Source organism: Metopolophium dirhodum, chromosome 1, assembly GCF_019925205.1.
Source record: "Metopolophium dirhodum isolate CAU chromosome 1, ASM1992520v1, whole genome shotgun sequence".
Taxonomy (NCBI): Eukaryota; Metazoa; Arthropoda; class Insecta; order Hemiptera; family Aphididae; genus Metopolophium; species Metopolophium dirhodum.
This window is the reverse complement of record NC_083560.1, coordinates 99,511,098-99,519,570: the sequence shown is the minus strand read 5'-3', so window position 1 is coordinate 99,519,570 and position 8,473 is coordinate 99,511,098.

The window sequence follows — 8,473 nt, the reverse complement described above, 5'->3', positions numbered from 1 at the left end:
TTGTTAATGTTACAGTGTATGCTGTGAATAATTTGAGATGCAATAAATAATAATTACAAAAAGCTTAAAAGAATATATTTCTTTGTTGATGGTAATTTAATTTTGTATCTACCTTTTTTGTCATTTGTCCATTAAAATTTAGATGTACTACTTTTCACTAATGCCTTGATATCAGATATTGATTAACTTTTTATTATTCATTTGTGTTACACGCATAATATTATTATATGTATATATTATATAAATTAATTTAGACTTAAAAAAAGGTACCAACCTATATTATAATTAATGTCACTTGAGTAGTAATGACAAAGTGTTTTTCCATTGACGACTGTGTGTGTTGACTTATGCATGGAAATTGATGAATATTTTTTTATATTTTAGGTATATTTCATATAATATATCATAATATAATATGTTTGTAAACCATTGGTTGTTAAAGTTTTTAAGAATGTTATTCATTTAATTTTAGTAGAAATACTAATATACAAAGGTGTCAAGTTAATGAAAAAAATTAATCGAGTTATTTATTTATATATTTAGGTATTTATTTATTTATTTAAAAAGATTTATTATATTTATAATATATTATAACTAGACGCCTATATTTTGTTCAAAATGTATCCTACTATCATAGGCGTAAATAGGGGGACTTAGGGGCTAAGTCCCCCAAAATAACTTATGAGTTGTTAAACAAAAGTTTTCTAGGTATTTTTCTGACGTTAATACTGCGATGTTAACTTTAATATATTTTAATAAATATTTAAAACAAGAACGAATTAGGAAAGATAAATAGTAGGTAATAATAATCATAATACAATAAGTGTTTGTTCTGATGATTAAATCCAAATTGTATAACAAATACTCTTTTATCGTAAATTATAATCTGAAAACACCCAAAGGAACAATGTTCAGAGTACAAACCAAAAGTATCGATTTTATGTGACAAATTACCAGTGCCGGATATAACTATTGTATCTACATTGTTTGCGCCTAGAGAACAACGTTAAGCATATATTTATCCATAAACATTTAAGGCTACGGCGAACAGAATTGAATATTCAATAATTATTCAACGAAAAATACATTTGCTGTTATTATACAGTTAAAATATGAATAAAGTACATTATAATGAATAAAGTACCTATATTATTATTATAATGTACATAGTTACTATAATATTTATATACCATGCTAAACATGTTCAGAGGGGCCAGGGCTTGAAACGAATACCGATATTGGATACCGATTTTTAACACCGGTTTTTCCGTTAAAACCGAAATCGTTATGAAAACAGAAAGCGAAATCGAAAAAAATCAATACCGGTAATCAAAACCAAAAATGAAATAGGAAAAAATAAATACCGATAACCGAAACCGAAATTGAAATAGGAAAAAATGTTTTTGATTTCAAGCACTAAGTAGTGCCCTACTTATCTACTTGAATAATAAATAAACACAAACAAAAATACCAGCTGAATTATCTTCTTGTCCTCACCTGAGTGGATAGTGGATTTGTTTTTTTTTATTAATTTCCATTTTACCAATTTGTTTAAAGATCGGGTTTCCATGATAGAACCTGCAGGTATCATGTAAAGTACCATTGTGCTGGTCAAAGTCACTTTGTCATCCCTTTAAATTAATATTATCGCTCTCTCACACAGGCAGGCCGGGTTTGTGTAATTAGTCGAAATGTTTGAGTGCGTAGATTATACTATAACAGCATTGATTATACAAAGTACAAACCATTCATATATATAAATGTTCCATTGTTTCATCCGTATATTTTGGTTTGCTGGGGCACTTGAATTAGATAAAGGTACTATCATTTTCTATTTCATCTACTCTCGTGTTAGTTCATAGTTGTTAGACTGTTGTACTGCTGTTTTTCCATCAGTATTCTTCTTCACTTAATTATATATTATAAAGGCTATTAAGTGCCTCCAACTTAACCTAGGTACCACAATATTAGTTACCTTATAGACCGATTAAGGATCAGTTGGTTAAGAATCTGTAAGCTATTCCTCTAAAAGAAAGATGACAAAGACAGACCCGTGATCAATAATATTAAGTTCATCCTGAAGATACTAAACAGGTGAAATAGTAATTGTTTGTATTGTCAATAGATTGATTTCAATTGAATTCACCATGCACGTGTATTTAAATGGAAGTAACGAAATAATAGTAAGTCTCTCAGGTAGAAAGTTAGATGAGATAATAGATAACTTGTACGGTTGTAAAGGTTTTTTTATTTAGATAGCATATTTAAAAAAATCAAATTTATTTTAATAAAAGGGCATCATTATTTTAAACATATTGTATTATATATTCATATAATTAGGATTGTTGTAACGACTATTGGGATATGATTTTTAATCACTAAAATGTGTATATTATTTAAATTAGGCATTTTAAGGTATAATCATAGGTATGGTTCTTGTGGCTTGTACCTTACCTATTGCTCAAAGTAGGTATCAATAGGTACATATTACCTATCTAGTTACTTCTTCATGAATAATATTATAAACAACCTAAAATTATACTCATTCAGATAGTAAGATTTTAAGATTGTTCTTTTTGTTTAGAGTATATGCAACATCTTTAATAGTTCAAAATTTTTAATTTATTTCTATTTTTAATTACATTTTTGCTGCTTATCTATTTGAGTTAATTCATAATTAAAGCCTCAAGGATAAAATGGCGGTTGAGTATGCTTGGTGAATCACGCTCTAAATTAACATTTTATTCCCAGTAATGTATAATTATCATGTAAAGTTAACTTTTAATGTTCTTTTTACTGTAGTCGGGCCGAGATTCGTTTTAGGACTACTTGATATAGTTTAAATTGTTTTATATTCATGGTATGTATTTATAAACGCCTAACTTTGTTTCTTATATAGTTTGATTACAGTACAATAACAATTTTCACACGAAATTGAAAGTTTTATGTTCTTTAAATTCGATTTATACAGAAAGCCATTATTGCACGTTACCTAATGTATTTTATTTGTTTGTAAAATTCTTTGAAAATCAACGATGCAGTTAGGGAATAGGAAAGACGACGAGGGTGGCTGATATTCTTCGGTGAGTATACCTACTATAGTTATAGTTATCGTCTTATCGGTTTCTTTTTAGTAAAAATGTTTTGTAATAGGTAGCTTTAAAAATTGTACCTTATTTATTTTTTTAGGCGAAGTTTCTGAGGGTAGTAATAGTAATTGTCAATGTAGCAACTAACTATTCAGTTTGGTTAAAACATAATAGGTAGGTACATCCTTTGAATTTGGTCATGAATACAAAACAGTGATTACGATCGATTTACCGATTTAATGACAGATTTATTAGTGGAAATGAACCTGAAAATGCACTATTATAGAATGAATTATGGACTGTGTGAGATGGTATTTTGAATTTATCAGTCAGTAACCACTGTTATAGACGTTATTAGATTAATTAAGTTTAACAATGGGTGTGTTAATTTGAACATTAAATGGGACAAATCTCGTTATTGCAGTGGTTGAAATGGTATTTGTATGACGAACTCAGGAAGGTTCTATAATTATTGGCGATTGAATAAAATAATAACCTTGAGTTCTACGGGAATATTACTGAAATAATATTGAAAAAATACTAAAAAGGATTGTGTTTATTGGGTTCATGAACAAAATTGTTGGGAATTGATTTTTTGAAATGTTGAATATAATTTTATTTTGTACAGTTTATTTCAAATAAATAAATATGAATAAATGATTTGGAACCAAAAAATCAATCAGCATTTCGGTCTAATAAAACTGGAAATAAATTCACCCAAAATATAAACATATCAGAATAGCCGCTAAACATTAGCAATGATATTACATATGTCATTGAAGCTTATAGGTGATGTATACATGATGTCATTTATACATAAATTATTTTTAAAAAAAAACTAGGGAACAAATTCAAAAATACCTCTATTATTTTAGGTAAGATCAGTGGCGCAACTAGACACTTGGGGGCCCTAAAGTCAAATATAAAACAGGGCCCTCTAGTAAAAAATGTAAATAGTCTTAAACAATTAAAGGTACACGGTATACCACTTCCTCTCCACCCATAAGGTAATCAAAACCTTTCCATCGTTATGTATATATAAAAGCGAAATGGAAATTTTTGTTACGGGTTAGCTCCGAAAATGCATGACCGATTTTGCTGATTCTTTTTTTGATGTGTTCGTAATTAATAAAGGGTAATATGAAAGAAAATTTTAGCCGGACAAGTAGAAAACTTGGAAAGCAGAAATACCACAGTGGCATCATCTGTTCAGCAAAAAATATTGAATTAAATATGATAAAATAATTGTATTGAATAAAAGTTTTACTATCCAACTTATTGGTAAATTATTTATACATATAAACCATTTTTAACGGGCAACGAAGTGCATGGGGTCAGTTAGTAATTTCATAATATAAAAAATAATTGTATAAACTAACTTTTTTTTAATATTATAAATTTATAAAATAGAATAAATATAAATATTTCTAGTTTTTTGTAAAAAATCATCTACAAAACGCTCTACAAAATACTGAGAAATACAATGGTAGAGAATATCAACTCTTGATAGTTTATATAACACATAATCAGGGCCGTATTCAGAGCCGGGTAAGAGGGCATGGGCCAGGGGCGCAATTCTTAGAGTTCTAAGAGGGGCGCAAATTTCAATACTACTTATGTAATATTTTTCAAGTAATATTTGAAAATTGTATATTTCTTTTAATGACTTACTATAGAAGAGCCTCGCTCTATTTTTATTATAAAAATTATTTATTTTGATGCCTGTGGTGGAAATGCATGCGCGAGTTTCGACCGGTTTGTATTATATTTTTACGTACGATTTAATATTAATATGCGAATCATATTCTCATAAAATAGATTAGGTATGTATGTATAACTATCAACTACTGTACGTATCCAAATTATACGTTTTCTGTAAATTCTGTTATTCAGATAGCAAAATGTTATTTGACTTATATTAAACGGTGAACTACGTAGTTCTTAAAATAGACAGTAATATTATCGTTTTGTCATGTCGGCCGTCGAGCCAGTCGTATTAATGTATTATCGACTTATCGCTATCGAATTATTATAATATTCTTTCTTAAAATAAAACCGTCAACAAATAATTGCTTCAATTAAATCAAGAAAAGTACCTTTGTAATATCGTATACAAATTATAAAGTTAAAATTAATTTAAAACTGTTGAACACAATTGTAAAACAAACCTTTTGAAAAAGATTTCTATTGTTTTTATAATGTAGTAATTGTTTATGTACATAAGTAATATAAATACATTATTATAAATTATTAAAGGTTATTAGTTATTACTTGAAATATACTATGTATTGTTACATGTTTTATATATTTAAAATAGTTTTTTTTAAACTAATGCAAATTTTTAATTTTTTTTTTTTGGGGTTGGGGGGGTGGGGGCGCAAATGCAGTGATTCGCCAGGGGCGCCTCCAAACTGCAATATGGCCCTGCACATAATATTATGATCTAATACAATTCAGATGTGCCAGTATAAAATATATATTGAAGTATAGTATACTTTTTTATATACCTATCATCATTGCCTACAGTTCAATTATATAAGTTATTAAAAAAATACCTACAAGTTTTGATATTTGACTCTCATTATATCCAAACTGGTGGTTCTTTTTCCTTCCGTTACTTTCATACACTCTTCGTGTCGACATAATAATTATACAAAATATACTGATATTACACAAATAAACTACTTAAAAATATTTCATGATTACGTAAATAGAAAAAAAGTAATATTATACTAATAAAGAAATTTTAATAAATCTTTTATAAATTCGCGTTCTCGCCCTTAGAACGTGGCTAATATATAATATAGATACTATTACCATAGTCCATCGTCCATTGTCCATAAACAACAGGTATACTAAATTAGTACAAATATCTACGTATCATTAAAATTGAAATTATCATATTATATTAATATAATTATTTACTATAAGTTATAACACACACGCGAAAGGCACAACTAAATACATTTCAAGACTTAACACTCAAGAGTCGAGATTGTAAACACTGTATGAACACATAATATTTTATATTGTTAATTGATAATTGATAGGTAATATTTGATATTATACATAAATGCGGGTGCCAGTGGAAATTCCCATTTATGATACATCTATTACAATGTAATTACAAAAAATATGTATTGTTAAACATTATTTTCACATTGATTTAACATAAGATTCTGTTATAAAAATAATACGAGTAGGCTGTTTATTGTTGTATACATTTTAGAACACTATTCTTGGCCTCCATTAATCCATGGTAATGATTTTATAATATTATTAAATCAATATCTCATAGTGTAATATAGGTAATCCATAGTCTAATAACAATAACTATTAAAATAACAGTATATAGGTAATTATAGTATAACCATCTCATTTTAATGTAGATGTTTATAAAAAAATAAAGCTAATAGATTACTATTACTGATTATAAAATGTAAAAAAATACTAAAAACCAATTTTTATTAAGGGGGCCTCGCTAAATCAGGGGCCCCGAAGTTTTACTTTGCTAACTTACCCACTAGTTGCGCCACTGGGTAAGATTATGTAAGGTTAACTCGCCACAGCAGTACTGCGAAAATATTTCCCGCGGTCCCGTCTGTTTAAAAATGAAAAAAAATTAAGGTTAACAATGTTCAACATACGTAGTTCAAAATGTCATAATTTTTTTTTTGGTAAAAGTAACAAATTTTAATGTTTATTTAAGAAAATAATTTATGTTTTATTTATTATTTAAAATTACGTAATTTTCTAATATTATTTTATCACGAAATAAATATTACTGAATGAAATAATTTTCTATATAATATTTTATTAGTGTTACCTGCTGTATAACGTTTTAATTTATAAATGTTTATTTTACCTACCCTGTTTTATGTTCGGGTCTACCTTCGTGGTCCGTGGGGTGTTAAATCAATAAAGTACCGATGTACCATCTGTGTTCAATTTTCATCATACAGATAGAGCTACATGAAACTTCTGGAGCTCGGAGATCATATTATAAAATAGCTAAACATAAAAATAATACATCATTGTGAAACAAATATTATCCTAAAACTAAAACTTCAACAAATACATAATTTTCAGATTTATAGGTAGGTACCTATAAAATAGGCATAAAAATATTGTTTGTTTAAAAGGTCATTATATTGTAATACATCATTTCATACTATGCTATGCCATTAAATATAAATTTACTCATTTCAGAAAGAAAAAAGTATACCTAGCTGAATTTGTGGAAATAATTATTTTCTTATGGTTTTTTAAGCCTAAACTCAAATAAATAAAAATATATTGATAAATGACACATTTTCACTTATAATAATAAGATTAACATAAAAATAAAAGTAAAATAAATATTTTAATTATTAGAATTTAAAAATTAAAACAATAAAATAGTTTTGTACTATTTAATACATTTTTAAAAAAACATATAAACTACAAATATCAATTTAAAAATTTCGAATCTTTCTTAATACGGTTTAATAATAATATTATTATTTCATAAATTATAACAATAAAGTTTTGATGGTTGAGTCATAAATTGTTTTATTAGTTTTTAGTAATTTCCTGAAAAATTGTTGGAAAACCAAAATATATTCCGGTAATCAATTTACCCTAACACCTGCCTCTCATCTGCCATTTGGCTACCATCTGTAGCCAATTCCATTCAATAATTTATAGAATTCCTGACACGTATAGATCAATCTTTCAACCATAAAAATGTCATTCTACAATTTTCGTCACTTTTATTTTAAATTGAATACGATTGTAGCTATAATAAATAAAATATTTGAATTATTTTTTTTGATTTAAAAAAACCAAGTATACTTAATTTATCAAACATTAAATAAATTATAAAATATAAATATAAGCCAAATACCACTCATTCATTCATCTCAAAAACGACTAAACGTATAAACTTGAAATTTGGATTAGTGGTTCCTCTAATGATCTATATGTGCAATAAGAAAGGATTATCCGATATTCGCATTAAAGAGTCAAACAGAGGTATTGAGATTCGCGATGAAAATTAAATTTATTCAAAAACTACGAATTTGACGAAAATCTCAGAGATTGTTTTTAGATAAGTCAAAAAAGTTTAGAGAGTAAGTATATTAAAAAATATAGGTACCTAGTGCCAAATCCAATCCGCGACTTGCGGTTGCCTATCTAGGTCAAATTATTTGACAAAGCTAGGTACACTGACGACAATTTGTCCATCATGAACTTTGGTTTCACTATAACTGAGGTACACTTTTCAATTGATCTTGGCATATTTAATAACTAATTTTTGAAATCTATAATTTTTAATCTATTATAATCTATAATCTATTGTTTTACTTGATTTGTTAATAAGCTACGTGAACATTGCCACACAC